We start from the raw sequence: 16,179 nt of genomic DNA, 5'->3' as shown, positions 1-16,179 counted from the left end.
ACTGTAAATTTGATTTTGAATGGGATACTTTTGAAAAAAAATAATCTCCCCACCTAAAATGGAAATTTTCCTGTTTAGGGATCAATAAAGTTTATCTGACCTGTGTGTATAAGATCCACTGACACTGCATGTCAGGAAGAAAACCAGGTTATAAAGTCCAAAGAACTCTCTGTAAACCTGTAATAAAAGTGTGGTGAGGCACTGGTGAAGGCAGTAGTACAAAACCATTTCTAAAGCTTTGAGAGAGACAACAGTGGCCACAATCATAGAGTTGTCTGCCAAACTGAGCAACCAAGCAGAACAGTTCTTTGTCAGGAAGGTGATTGGGGACTTAACTGTAGCTCTAATAGATCTTCCAAAGCTCTCTACAGAGATGAAAAAATCTCAGTGGCATTTTATCAATCAATCTTTTATGACAGAGCAGCTCGACAAAAGCCAGTTTGGATAAAAGGCATGATAGCCCACATGGCACTGCAAGGACTCCTAGAGTATTAGAGGAATCTGATCTGATGAGACAAAAGTGAAGTTGTTTGACCAGAATTTTTTAGCACTGTGTCTGGTGAGCACCAGTCTCTTCTCATCACCCACTAATGCAGTGAAGCCTAGTGGTTGCAGCATCACATTACTGATCTGTTTCTCAGGAACTGAGACAGGGAGGGTTGACTGAAGCTCGGATGCCTGCTGCAGAGTGCAGCAGCCTGAGATTCAGGCGATGACTTAATTTTCAGTATGATGGCGAACACTGATCACGCTAATACTGGAGTAGTTTCAAGACCAGTTGACCATTTGACTTTTTCATTTGTTTGGGGAGTTCCATTTCATTTTTTGTCCCTTCTTTGAACATGTACTGTGCATGGCCTTTACAAGTGTACGTAAGCTATTGTTCACAAGTGTATGTAGTTGCACTGATTATACCCAGTGGTGGAAAACAGTTTTCGGACACCCCATGCATTTGTGAAACATTGCATTAAGAATCCCTCTGAAGTGCACTCTTTAAGTGCATTGTCTTTTAGTACAATCACAGCCATAATACTAAACAAATCCTAAAAAAGCCATTAAAAACTGAAAATTGATTGGTTCCATAAATGTAAGAAATTTTGAGTATTGGGTCATTTTGGTAGAATTTAGTTTTGTTCGTTTTTCTTGTAAATAAGCAAAAAATATCATTTGTATTTGCGGCTGTCTAATGCAGCCACACACTGAAACACGAAAGATTTTTCCACAAATATTCATGATAATATTTGACATTGTGAATAATTTTAAGTGTGTCCAAAAACGTTTTTCCACCGCTGTATTTATTTTTCACCAAACAGTCAATACATTTCATTTGTTCAGGCTTGTTTATTGGAACAGCAGTTTGTTTGTTTGTTTTTTAACCAAAACAGCAGGTGATTATTAACTTGATTTATGCAAACACAGGCCAGCTTATGCAATCACATGATTTCCTGGAACAGAGATGGTACTTCAGTCAGCCTAGTGTGAGTCATAAAACCTGTTTATTGCAATTACACAGTGCATAATGTAGAAGACAAAAGTTCTGAAGTTATTCCATTTACAGATTTCTGCTTGCATGATAAATCTGTGGCATGTTCACTGATACATTTTCAAGGCACTATCGGGGTCTGACTACTAATACTTTGTGATCATTCCCTGTTGCTTGTAAACCTGAAAACAGCTAATAGTTATATGATTGCACTCACTTCAAGTTTAAACTAGATATCTTAATGAGACAGTTAAACAAATGCATGAATAATGTTGTGATTATTAAGAAGTAGTCTAGTGATCTAAGGCAGTATCTTTTTTTCTCAGTGCATGGCAGTGTCATTTGAATGTAATCAAATATTCAGGATAAGCCTGACTGTCATGGAAAATAACAAACATGCTAGGGTTGACCATTTTGTCCACGACGCTGTCATATTTCTGAACGGAGACGGCTCCCTTGGATGGTGGCACGATCATGTTTTGTTGGCCAACGGTGAAATCCCCCGTCAGCACTCGGCAGAGGTACATGAACTTCTCCCCTTTTTGATTTGGCTTGGAGTAGGTGTCATGGGCAGAGTAATTGGCACTGACAGCAAAGTACGTGCCATTACCATAGCATGCAGCTGAAAATGAAACAGCAGCAGAGTCAGTGAGCTGATCGGTAACATATTTGACATTACTCTCATTTTATTACTTCTTTTCTGGCATCTCTCCACTATGAAGTCTCTGACAAAGGCAAAAAAAATTCCCAAAACTTCTCACCATTTTTTCCAGCGTAACTCCTGTTGAAGCCGAGCTCATTGATTGTAGTCACTGTGGTTTCACAGGTTCCATGGAAAAGACGTCTCTCATTGTTCTGATGACCATTTCTCACCTCCATGTCACGTTTCTTGATCTGAAGACTCTTCCATAGTGGAGGGTTCTGGATCCTCTCAATCTAAGAGAAGGGCAAAGTACACTTTGGTGCAATCTGCTATGAGTTTACCGTTTTCCCCCCAAAAAATCTAATTCTCACAATATGTTTTCTGCTCTTAACAAATATCTGCTGATGCCACGTAAAAAACATTTTATGTGAGAATGTTTAATGCTGGGCTGCATAGTGGCTTGGTGGTTAGCACTTTGCCTTGCAGCTAGAAGATGCCTGGTTCGTGTCCAGCCTTCCTGGGATCTTTCTGCATGGAGTTTGCGTGTTCTCCATGTGCATGTGTGAGTTTTCTCCAGGCACTCCGGCTTCCTCCCACAGTCCAAAACATGCTCAAATTAATTGGTAACTCTAAATTGTCTGTAGGTGTGAATGTGAGTGTGATTATTTGTCTCTATGTGTAGCCCTGTGATAGACTGGTGACCTGTCCAGCGTGTCCCCTGCCTTTGCCCCAAGTCAGCCGGGATAGACTCCAACCCCCCTGTGACCCGAGTGAGGATTAAGCGGTATATAGATAATGGATGGATGGATGTTTAATGCTACCTTAGTAACTGCTCGATTGCAGGAAGCTTTGAACAGATTGAGGATTTCAGTGTGCTCTGATGTCCCAGCATTGATGGTGACAGCCAGACTTGTGGTGTTAGCCGGCATGATAGCCCAGTGCTCAGGCACGTCTTCATCTAGTGGCAAAACAGACAAATTTCATGTCAATGTGATTGGCATTACGTTGGGACTTAGAAAATCTGTGACAGATGCCAGACCTGTAGCAAAAGCAGTAAGTCAACTCAGCTAAAAACTAGAAACAGATTTGTGGTCTGTTTGAGAGGACTTAGAAACAGAATGAGAGGTAACTCATTTATCTGTGAAATACCTTTTAGTTTGTCAATCCGCTTTATCTGCAGGGCATTTCCTTTGCTGTCAGTGGCTGGTCCATTTGGAATGGTGACAGTGTAGTCTTGACCGTTGACTTTGACTTTGACATTTTGTAGATTCTTTTCCAGTGCTTGTTCAAGCTCAAAGTTGGTCTTTGCATCGAAGCTCTGAAACTGAAGCCCCTGCTGCTGGTACTGCCACTCTGCCACTGTGCCAGCCAGCTCCACCTTCCTCTTCATGTCCTCGTCATCTCTCACCTTCCTCAGCATCTTATGGATCTCATTGCTGGCTTTGAGCACATCCTTGGTGAGGCCTTCAATTGTGAGTGAGGCTTGGGTTTTCTTGCTTTCAGTTTTTATGCAGACGCCCATGGTCTTTTGTATCTCAACAATGTGCTGGTGGTCTGCATCAGAGAAGCAAAGGATGGTGTTGTCTGAAATGGGGAGGATGTGTTGTTCTTTGGATATCAGGTCGTTGATCCACTGCTTGGCTGAGTCTATATCAGCTTGTGTGCCACCACAGATGTGAAAGCAGGCAGGGTCCACTTTCAGACTTTCAATGACAAAATCTCCCTCTTTTTGTGGCTTGTCAGTACTTTCACTAACAAATATTGCTGAAAGAACAAATTGCAAGACCTAGGTTAGAATCAAATACTCAAAATTGCATATAGCTGTGAAAACCCAAATTATTTTTTTCTGCATTTACATTTGATTTTGGAGCCAATGTTGAACCAGAAATTTCCTTTGTCCTTAGGGTCAGTCAGAGGTGTTGCAGACTGTGGGTCAGCAGTTTCTCTGTCTTGCATACTGTTGTAGAATTCTTTGAGCATAGGTGGCTGGAAAATAACTATCCGGACTGTTGTGAGGGTACTGGAGGTGTTTTGGCTCAACACATCAATCACTGCATCCAACATGGCATCTGCCACTTGCCTTGCCTGTACGTTGCCTTGACCTAAAGAGACACAGCATTAAAACTGATATTAAATTTGTTTCACGGAAAGAAGGAACTCTTAAGACAATTTAGCAATAATTTCAATCCAAAATGCAATTTAAACATTGAAATTGCCATAAACAGAATTGCAGAGTTTTATTTATGCATGTAACACTGTCAGCTAAATAATATTTGAGGATACATGTCAATATATTCAACAAAATACAATACTGAAATCTGCTGATACAGCTCACCTGTGCCAATGGCAGGAAATGACACAGAAGTGTAGTTTTTCACACACGCTTGGAGCGCATCTTTCACAACCTTGTTGATTTTAACTGGGTCTGTCTGACCAACCAAGTGAAGGATCTTCTTACACTTCAGGTTACCCGGCTGTGTCATTATTATGCCTTTGTTGGCCTGCGAACCTGCGGGTATAGGCAGTAAATCTGAATGACTTTAAACCATGACAACCATGAATATGTGTATTTAAGCAACACTTCTTTTCTGGACAATCTTGCGACTACAGAAATGGGTTATTACTAATTCAGTATCCTTTCTATCATCAAGCAAGAAAACTGAGTTTGGTGTTTTCTCTTGGTTATACTGTCATAAAGTGAGTTATCTTACCAAGAGTTTGGCATTCTGCTTCAACAGCCTGACCAGCTGCATCCAGAATAGCCTTAGATACACCTAGAGGTGGAAAAATAAACCAATGCAAACAAATCCACAGTGTACAATTAATGTAGGAAATTCAAAGTGTAGGAGCAAAAAGATGATATATGATTAGGTTTATGAACAAAATGTTCAGTAACCTTGTTGTTTCTTTCAAACACATTCATGTTCATTAGCCAATTATTTCTGTTGGTGTTGCTGCAGCTTAATTCATACATACACTTGTGATAATTAAAACTGAGGTTTTATTGGCTCCAGGTTTGTACTTCTCTGTAATTTACTCACCACTGGAAGTCAAATTATTTTCTGCCACTCTTAAAAAAAATACATTTAGATAACTAAATTGATAATATATATGTGCGATTGAAAGTTGACTATGAAAATCTCTGGCTGGTGGGAGCCTTTGGATGAATTAAATTTTAATTATTTTGCATGACTGAAATATTCCAGTTAATGTTATTACTTACCTGACTTGAGAGAAAAATCCTCATTGGAGGAGTTGACAACAACATCAGTGGTCTCCTTGGTTATGTCTCCCGTGACTACCTGTACAGTCACACTTCCCATTTTAGTCTCATGCATTCCTGAGCTTGAGGCAACTTTAGAGAAGGGGCCCCCTGGCAGTGGACATAAACAGAGTTTACAGGAAAAAAATGCCAAAATTACAACTGTAAATATACAGCTTCATTAAGATTTGCCCGCTGTATTATAATATCAAATTTAAAAAATGTTGGGTATATGAATACACTAATTAATGTGCTTCATTCCATAAAAGCATTTGCTACATTACACCTTAACTACACATAAACATGTGGACATAAAACAGCGTTGCCTACCTGGACTTTGTGATGAACTGGTAGACGGTAAACCAGTGGAGGAATTGGGGAACTTCTTCTTGAACTCATCACTGAAAGCCTACAAACAGAATTAGAGAACTCTTCAACCAAAACATATCAATTACTCAAAAGCAGAAGTCCAAGAAAAGATCGTAAAAAGTGTTGCTGTGGTGGGTTACGAAGCTCATTATCCTGTAGAGCTGAGTGTGATAGTCCATCAAAGCTTGTTATCTTTGCTTACCTGGATGGTCTGTGAATCTTTGGGGTAAAGGACAATGACAACCTTCTTCAGGTGCTTGGGTTGTTTTTTACTGCTGAATGCTAAAATTTCATCCAACATCAAAGAAACCACAAGGTTTTTTGGGAAACCCAGGTTTCCAGTGCCAATGGCAGGGAAAGATATGGAGGTCAGCCCAGTATCCTCTGCCTTGTCCAAGCAATCCTTGAAGATTCCAGTTAAGGTCTAAAAGACACAGCAAAATATTAATACTGCTACTACTCATATCTAACAATACTGCATATATGGAACTACTGTATATTGAAAGTTAATGATGTGACATGCAGAAAATAGCTGAAAGTCATTTACACAAATTGGGTTTACACAGAAAACAGAACTTAAACAATTTAGATCTTAAGTACATTGCTTAAGACGTGTTTTAAATTATCATCAACTTTATGTTGCAGAGGTCATTTACTTTACACGACGTAACACTCTACCTTTTCAGCAGTGCCACTGCCATTGTCCCAGTGAGGTGAAACTACATGAAAAACTTGCTTGCTCTTCAGTTTGCAGCCGTCAGTGACAATGACTTCGCCAAAAGTTCCATTGGCTTTGCTTGCTTTAACCAACTGCTGAAGTTTGGATCCAGCCACACCCAGGATGGCATTTGAAACTGCCCCTCTGTTGAGTGCAAGATCTTCAAATACAGTATTCACGATCACCGCCGTCTGAAAATGTATTCACACGTTTTATACAACAGAAAAGTCAAGCCTCAGTACAACAGGAATCAGTCAGTAACATCAGTCAAGCCCCATACAGTCATTCAGTGAGAGTAATACTTTATAGCAAGAGCACAGGAAAAATATTTATGACTATAAACTGCAATAGTCTTTATTCTTATCTTCAGAATATTTCACTCTATTTGCTTTCAATGAAGTATGACAAAAAAATGTTAATTACCGTGGCAGCCTCTATGTGTCCTGTTGTAAGTCTGATGTCCAAGCCCTCCTTGGTTTGTACATGACACAAGCAGGTGTCAGCAGACTTCATAAGTGTAGACTTAGCAGATTTGATGGGAAGAGTTTGTTGAGAATGACTGACACCATTATTTCCAAACTCTTGTCTGACAGCAGCCTCCATAGCCTGGACAGCACTGTCGTCGTTGTTCACTAGATGGATTCTCTTCAAGTTGATATCATCATAATTCTCATCACAGTATTCCTTAACTGCTTTGACAATGGTGATTGCACACAGATTGAGGGGAAAGCCTTGACTTTTGCTGATGGCAGGTAGAGCAACAGAGTCGCAGCCGTTCATTTCAGCAAGTTCTAAGCTTCCTTTAACAGCTCTTTTTAACTGCGCCGCAGACTTTTGGGGTTTAGTTGCATCAAAATGTGGTCCCACTGCGTGAATGATATGTTTGCAACAAAGCTGCCCTCCAGCACCAGTTATGACAGAGTCGCCAAGCTTGAGTTGTCCCTTCGAGCTAATTAGTTTGTTACATTCATCCTGCAACTGAGGGCCAGCAGCATGCAAAAGGGCTGCCGCAAGGCCTCCATCATGTTTCAAGGTCTGATTAGAAGCATTGACAACTGCATGCACAGGGTAACTGCACATGTCAGCCTTGCAAACAGCTATTTCTACTCCATCTGTTGTCTGAACTTGGTAAACTGGCTGTGGTTTTTGTCTCAGGGATGAGTGATCCTGTCCACTACCAGTCTCGTCAACCAGCTGGACCAGGCAACGAGTTTCATTTTTGAGGGAGGAAACATACATAGCTTCTTTATCCTGGAAGAACTTTTTCACTCCAGGTTTAGAGACTTTTAAAGTGTCAAAGAACACATTAGACACTAAGTCTTCAACGAATGTCTTGCAGTCCACCACATCAACTCTTGAACCGTTCAGACAGATGGCACCCTTTCTGTATGACACCACCACCCTGTCTTCCAATGTCTTCAACTGCGATATGTTGAAATCTCTAATGTACTCTATGATGGCATTGGGCTCGACCTCAACAGTGTCTTCAACTAGAGCATTCTCCATTAAGAATTTGTCAAGTTCAAAGCTCACTTTGCTGACACTATCCTTTGGGCCAGACACCACAACTTGCTGACCAGTTGTGTGGATTCCAGTTCTTGGGTACGAGTCACTGTTGTCATTCTCTAACTTACTGACCAGGCACTGCCACTCTGGCTTCTCTAGGACATTAGTGTCTTCAACATCAATGTAGTCAGATATCAGCAGCCGTCCCAGATGGTCTTCAGCATCCTCTAGGTCTGTGTCAGAAACAGCAACGAGCTGCACCCTGTTTGCACTGATCTCAAATGCTGCATTTATTCCTTTAGATGTGAGGAGAGCATCTGTCAGCTCCTCTTGTTGTTCATTCCTCAGCAAGTCAAGCACATTCTTATCAAGCTCTAAATTTTGCCGTTTCAATGCAAACATTGCATCAAATATAGCTTTGCTTGCTGCATTAAGCTCATCCCTTAAGCCAGTTACTTTCAAATCTGAACTCTCTTCTCCAAATGACATTTTGAGTTCTGGGTACACACATAGAAGCTTGTCCTTGAGACCATCTTGACATAGGATGTGGAACATAGATGGTGGCACTTTGATCTCTTGTGTTACACTCAATTTCTCCCTCTGCGCCCTTTTCACAATATTGTTAATGACTTCAGAAATAGCTTTCTCAAGTCTGTTGACAATACTCACAGGACCACCCACTGATAGGACACCATTGGCTTTATCAGTCACTACAACCACATCTTCCTTCATAAGCATCTCTCTGATCTTCTCTTCAGATGCTTCCATTACATTTGACTCTGGATGGAAGCTCAGTGATTTGAATTTTGACATAGCTTCTGCAAAGCCTGACCTCACAGTATCCCTCCACTCTTTGATAAGGACTTTGGACTCCTTTTGCTGTAGTAGTGAAGGAACAGGTCTCAAGCACACATTAGTCTGGTTGATGTTTACGTTGCAGAAGTGTTTTGCCAAGTCACTACGAATATTTTCTGCTGCTGACTGATTGTCACTAAGGTATCTCCAGACAGCACCGTCGATGGGTTCAGAGAGGGCAGCAGGAAGTTTTAGTGAAGGCTCGTCTTTGCCATAGAGGACTATTCCCAAAGATTTATAATAAGGATAAACTCTGACTTCTTGCTGCTTGATGCAATGCTTCATCTTCAGAATTTTGGTAACAGCTACAAGAAGAAAAAAAATAGAAAATCAACTGTCACACTGTCAAGAATTCATGCAATGGTTGTAATCACTATCACTGTATATTACTGGCATTCACAAAAGAACATCAAAAGTGTAGTTTGACTGAACTAACCTTTGTGGTCTTTAAATGTGATAACAGCAGACTGTTCCCCTTCACTGAGCATGACATTTTCCACATCCACACCTTTACTCTCAAAATAGAGGCGGAGCATTTCTTCCCTAAAATTTCCAAAGTCCTCAACAACTACTTCCTCTGTTAGTTCGAGTGGTCGGACTGTTAATCCTCTATTTTTGAACGTCCTGTTTTGAGGGCATCTTGTCACAAAGTCAGTGTTTTCTGTGAAACAGGGATAAAAAGTTAAGGAATATAGCAGTGTGCCTTTAACATGTATTGCTGATTTAGTTATAAGTACACCAATTTGTCAGCTTCTACTATGAGTGCAATCTGTGATTTACTGAATTACTAGATGTACACTCTGTCATAAACATCTGGCATGTGTGTTTTCTGCTGACTAACAGCAGAAATGTCATACTGAATAACAGTATTCAATGTGAGGTGACCTCTGTGTTGTTTAACAAGTGACTCCAATTCACCTTCGCACAGTGTCTTATTGCAATACGAAGGTGAAGCAGTACTACTGATTGTCTATCATTGGTTCACACAGATTCAACTTTTAGTTGTTATTTTTTTCCACTGAAAGTCACATTGCAGTATTTCTAAATGCTGAAAATCACAAGACATACCCTAAAGGTTATACAAGGGCATCTTTGGTTGTTTGTACAAGGAAAACTGTTGAAGTTAGGCTTTTATACCTATTACTGCACACATACACAAGGAAGCTTTTATACCTATTACTGCACACATACACAAGGGTGCACTAAATGGGTACCTTTTCCACTCTGGAAAGTCACCACAGCAGAGGATTTGTCACGAAAGACTTCCAAAACAAAGTTTTGGGAGTCAGATGGAGTCTCAGGATCTTTTGCAATGTTCTCTATTAGCATCTCCAAAAACTCCTGGTTTAACGTCTCTGGAATATTTCCTAAAACAGCCGAGGTGGAACACAGATCTTCATCAGCTGTGTCATCGTCTCTGCCTTTGGCCTCTGTCTCAGCTTTAGTTTCAGTCTGGTGTTCATCAGCACTCGACTGTTTGTTGGTCACAGCAGCATTCGCTGTTAATGAGACATGAAGGATAAATGAAAGAACATTCAATTATTACGCTAAAATCAATTATTGATAACTATCAATTATGGATAAAAATCACTAAACATTTTAAATTTAGTTCAAAATGTTTTGCATTACTTTAGATTTATTTAGGTTGCATCCTCTAAAACAGTGGTTCTCAACCCTGTTCCTCAGGACCCCATGTCCAGCATGTTTTAGATGCTTCCCTGCTCCAACACACCTGATTCAAATGATCAGCTCGTCATCAGGCTTCTGCAGAGGCTTGATGACGAGCTGATCATTTGAATCAGGTGTGTTGGAGCAGGAAGCATCTAAAACATGCAGGACATGGGGTCCTGAGGAACAGGGTTGAGAACCACTGCTCTAAAACACTGGCCCAAGCCCAAAAAATATGCAAATCAAGTTTTTAAAAATGTAATATATATGATACTGTGGTCAAGCCAGTGTTAATTTTACACACTCTTTGTTTCCTTTTTGCCACCTTTTAAGTGCAGTAGTGAAGCTGTTGCTTTGTGATGTTGATAATACTACATAATTAACTGCATCTATGTTATTTTCTGAAAATACATGTAGTCTATCCTAAACAAGGCTGCAAGTCTTCATGCATTTACTTAGTTATTATTTAAGAGTCTACATGCATCCAGTCAACACTGATTTGGAGAAGGGAGGAGTGATTTAACAGCCATTTCAGACATTTGACCACAGTGACTTCAGGCAAGCCAGACATTACAAGGCTGTGAAATTGATTTTCATGTTTTGTTATACATGACACTTAACTTGCTAAACAAACAGACTGCAAAAATGGAAAGAAAAGTGGAGACAGAGAGAGAGAAAAGGAAGACAAATGAGGCACATGTGGAGAGAGGTGAACCTTAAACTTAATCCTTATGTAAAAAAATACTTTGGCACTAGTTGACCCTGTTCAAATTCAGTATCAAAGTAGAACAAACTCTCAAGTGTCTATAGTTAGAAACAACATGTAAAAACTAAAGAAACTGTTCCTGTTGAGTTCAGTGATTAACAGCAATACATTCTTGACAAGCTGTCTTTTGGAAAACTTAAAGCTTGAAGGCAAACAGATGGCCATCCAGTGCGTTGTCAGTACAATCCTGTGAAAGTGGTGCCTTCAAGTGTTTAGAGGAAATGAAAATCAGAGTTGTAAATTTCCATTTACTGCAGGGCAGGTGCTTTCCCTGTCAATCAAGTGGCAAATCAGTCCACCTCCTCCCCAACCAACGCAACAGCATAGCTACGACAAATACCTGAAAAATCATGATCTGATAAGGGTCATAAAGTGCCAATTGTAAGAAAAAACACACCTGGAGAGGAGGAGATTTCATTCTTCACCGTCACTTCCTGACCTTTCTCTCTCCCTAACACCCAGAACTTTCTTTACAACAATGAACTGAACAGTTTTAAATTCACAAAATAAGGAAATTAAGCATTACTGCAGTGATTATCTCAACATCTGGATTCAATCTATGATACCAGGTTGATCAGGACCAGTATCAAAGAACGCATCACATCTGGAGTGTTTGTGGAAGATACACACACACACACACACACACACACACACACACACACACACACACACACACCACACACACACACACACACACACACACACACACACAACACACACACACACACACACACACAATATACAAACAACTACCTTCTCTCTGTCACTGCAATAAAATACACAGAGTCTTATTCCAAACATATACTGTATACAGATCTCTTAAGTCTTACTTTACTTGATAATGATAATATATGATTGTGGTCTTAGTTATATTAGAAATTTACTTTCATGTATCCTGAAATTCCACAGTTTGTATTCCTTTTTACACTTTTATATTATCTCAGGAACTGTAAGAGATAAACATTTTATGTTGGAAACTGTATTAATCACTTTCTCAGTTGTTTTCAGATCTGTGATTATCTTAGATATTTAACAATTGGATGGGTACGTTTAAGACTCGAACCAAAGTAAGTTGGAAAGGTATTTGGGTTTTGATCTCTCGTGGACAGTGAAGCTCAACACTACCCCTTGGGAGGAACACATCCACGACTGGTTAGATGCTGACCTGAATTTGGTCCAAAATTTTCAGTATTAAAGAAAATTGCTGGAATGCAACAGGTCCTCTTTTATGATGACTAAAACTTAAAACTTGACTTTAAACAAAGGTTTAAAACTGTGTTCTTTTGATGGCTTTAAAAACATATGGCTTAAACTAGGGCTTGTTTACTTGAGTATTTTCCACATTTTTTTTCATATAATTATTCAGGATTCTTTCCTACAATTTAAGCTAGACTTTGTTTTTCAATGTTTTACTGAAAGTTAAACTTCTTAAGTTAACTTTAATAATGCAACAGTGCACTCTTCATAGTTTTACTTTGGCACACTTTCGCAACACAAATTTGCAAAAGTGCCTCTTAGTCTCTGTGTTCCTGAACCAACTCATCCAGCAGTTCATCACAGCTTCACATACTGCAGCGTCCTCCTCTCCCTCCTACAAAGCCTACGCAAGTATCATTTTTCTTTTCCTAAACAGGTGAATTTCCAAATTACAATTGGTTTTCCAATTCCAGAGTGATTCTAAATTCATCAGCTTTCTACCAACTGCTTCCAGTGACGATCACTGGTAGTTAATTTATCTGCATTTATTCATTCATTTATTCACTGTCTGTTGTTAATGTGTCATTGTTGTTTATTGTTTATTTGTAGGATTAGTAAATAAATATTTATGTATAATTAACATCAGTTCTACCATGTATTTCTTTGTTTGGGGAACTGGAGGTCAATGAATCAGAGTGCATGCCTTTTGATTATGAGACTATTCAACACAAGTAAATTGGATAAATGTACGATAATTCAACCTGAAATATTTTTGATAAAGGTGTCTTAATGGCTTAAATTTAATATCTGAGTAGTGTCCCCGGTAATGAGAGCAATTTTAACCACAAAGTGTAGTTTCTACAATTATATAGGCTATATATTAGCAATATTTTTGCTACATATAAACATATTTTTACATGTGAGCTATTTCCGCTACAGGTACATGATTAAATAAAAGGAGGAAAACACATTTCTATCTGGGACAATGAACACATCCCCGTTTCAGCTTGATTGGAGTTGGAATTATGGTCCACAATGTTTAAATTATCACAGAAAGGCACTGTTTTTTGCATATTATATGCAGCTATAGTGAACAAATTATTCATGTTAATAACTTCAACAAACTTTTTGTAAAACTTTAATTTTGTATTTTGCAAAATACAAAGTTACAGTTTACGGTATGCTTTATAAATCTTTAAAAGAAATCTAACAATGGATTAACCTATTTCTGCTTCAGGGAGGCTAACATTTGTATTTTTAGTTACCACTAATTGACTTCCTTGCACATGTATGGTAAATTATATAATGTGAGAAGATCTCTGTGTATACGTGTATGTGTGTTGTGTGTGTTTGAGATTGCAAATTTGTATTAAACAATTCATATTTGTGACAGACAAACCTTTGGTGCAAGCAGAGTGTAGTTTGCACATTTGTTTTACTCACATTTCTTGTTGGCTTTATCAGAAGGAGGTTCCTGCATAGAATAATAAAAAATATATTTTAATCACTTTTGTTTTTGGTTCCACTGACATCTTGTGTATTGCCAACACCCAATTTTGAAGCTGGTTTGAAGGAAGTGAAACAACACCGTGTCAAGATAACAAAAGCCAATACTGCTCATCAAGTACTTTGTGTTGTGGTTCAGACTTTGGTTTGTGCACACAGCAGGAACTGAGTGGAGAAATCTAAGTATACAGCACCGCCTTGAGTTTATGATGACTCACATGACTTCCAGTAAAATGCAGTGCAGGGCCAGAGATCAGTTTGTTTTAAAACATACTGATCTCTGTTTGAAAATAACTCAAGTCTAAGTTAGGAATTCAAGCGTCCCCATGTAAATCACAACGACTTGAATATAGTGTAATTTTGTTGTAAGACAGACAGTTAATCTTGCAGAACAGAGTGAAACTATGGCAGGTTTTACTTCCTCTGAACCTCCACACAGTAGGTCTTAAAGCACTGGCACATCTTATTGACGCCCAAGTAGAGTCCCACAAATAATCTGTTCATTACCTTGAAATCAAAACTTGACGTCAAAGATAACACAGTTGTTGCTGACAAGTTCTGCTACATCTGACTGTTTTTTTGCCTTATTTTAGTGACTTTTTCGTGCACATTACCTGTGTGGGTTTCTCCTCTGGGGGTAAACGAACTGTCATCTTCAAAACCCCTGTATCCAAACGGATCTGATGGGCTTCTTTCCCCAAACATTTCGCTGGTCTGAGAGGAAAACATGAAAGCACTGTGAGTAAGGAAGTCGACTGACTATAAAGCGGGTAATGTTTTTGTATGTTTGTTTCGAAAATGACAAATAAAATCACTCAATAAAACGAACTTTACTTTAAAAAAAAAAAAAAAAAAGCTCTTCGAAAGTGTGCAAAGTGCAGAAAGTAGTTTTTTCAGTCCAGACTCACCCTCCTCTCTGCGGAAGCGGAGCAGGCGCCGTCCTGCTGCCGTTTTCATAGTCAACCTCACAGTCTCCACCGCGAGCTTTCTTACTTTGGAAGTATTTCACTAATTTAATTCTTAATTTCGGTATGTTGTTGTCTTCGAGCTCGGACGAGCACAGGATAACAATATGCGTCAGCCATGGTCGCTGGCCGGGCACCGTCTGCCTGAAGTTACTTTCACTTTTGTTTCCTAGGAAATGAGACGTTGTTCTGTTACTCCTATCGCCCTATAGTCAGGACTGGTTGGCTCAGGCTGGGCTGCTGCTAAAGGCAGGTCATATTTTCAGAAGTCGTATGACAAAAAATTAAGTTAGAGTTGGCTTGCATCCCGAGAGGGCAGTTTTGAGCAGGTCCGCACCCTTACTTTCATTCTTCGCTTTCTGCTTACCTTCGGGACTTTCCAGGCGTAGATACGTCGTGAGTATCTAATTTCTGCATAAAACCTACCTCTTCGTTGTTTAAAACTGAAAGTATGCTTTATTTGAACTGAATATTAGCGTTAACATTAACGTAAATAAGGTTTTGTCATGAATAAGTAGCATTCAGCGACTTGTGTTGTCTCGCGACATTGTGCGTCAGCGTGTTTGTCTGAGGTTTTAGAAGAAAAAATGGGGGCGAACTTGGAAGTCACAAAAATGTCAACTAAATTATGCATTTGCAGACTTATACTCATTTTAATGGGGTTTAGAATAATGCAGCCCTAAAAGCAAAATGCGTAGTTATTGTAAGCATGTATGCAGGGACTGTGCAAATTCGGTCAATGTATATGGCACCCAGTTAGTGAACTGCAGGAAAACCTATGTGATATATGATTATGAGTAGATTTGTTTTTTCTCTTCTGTGTAGGTTTTCCAAACTTTGCATTTGACAAAAAGTAAAGTGAATGACTTTTGCATTCACAACCAAACCCACATTTGCACATTAGTCAGTCTATTCCATGTAATTTGGGGCAGGAACACATCCTGGTTGTGTTCTGTGCGGGTGATGATTACTGATTGGCGTCATTACCTTCACATTCAGTGTCACTGTCTCCATCTACTGGAGGAAGGACAACAGCAACGTGTAAGACGTTTTAATTTATTTGTATAGATATATAATTAAGCATTAAAAGTCAAGAAAAATAGATTGAACAATCTAAGAGAAAGCTGCAGTAAACAATAGGGTTTTCAGTCCTAATCTTTAAAGAGCTGACAGTTTGAGCAGACCTCAGGTGTTCAGGAAGTTTGTTCCACAGGTGAGGGGCATAATAGCTGCTGGCTGGC

The 16,179-nt window shown here is 39.3% G+C and overlaps 1 pseudogene; it reads right to left on the bottom strand.

Moving 5' to 3' along the window:
- Nucleotides 1-1,477: 1,477 nt before the first annotated feature.
- Nucleotides 1,478-15,058, bottom strand: LOC110956357 (protein mono-ADP-ribosyltransferase PARP14-like; annotated as a pseudogene).
- Nucleotides 15,059-16,179: the final 1,121 nt, after the last annotated feature.

Source organism: Acanthochromis polyacanthus, chromosome 14 (assembly GCF_021347895.1).
Source record: "Acanthochromis polyacanthus isolate Apoly-LR-REF ecotype Palm Island chromosome 14, KAUST_Apoly_ChrSc, whole genome shotgun sequence".
In the NCBI taxonomy this organism is placed as follows: Eukaryota; Metazoa; Chordata; class Actinopteri; family Pomacentridae; genus Acanthochromis; species Acanthochromis polyacanthus.
The sequence above is the reverse complement of the archived record's forward strand: the minus strand, read 5'-3'. Positions and strand labels throughout refer to the sequence as shown.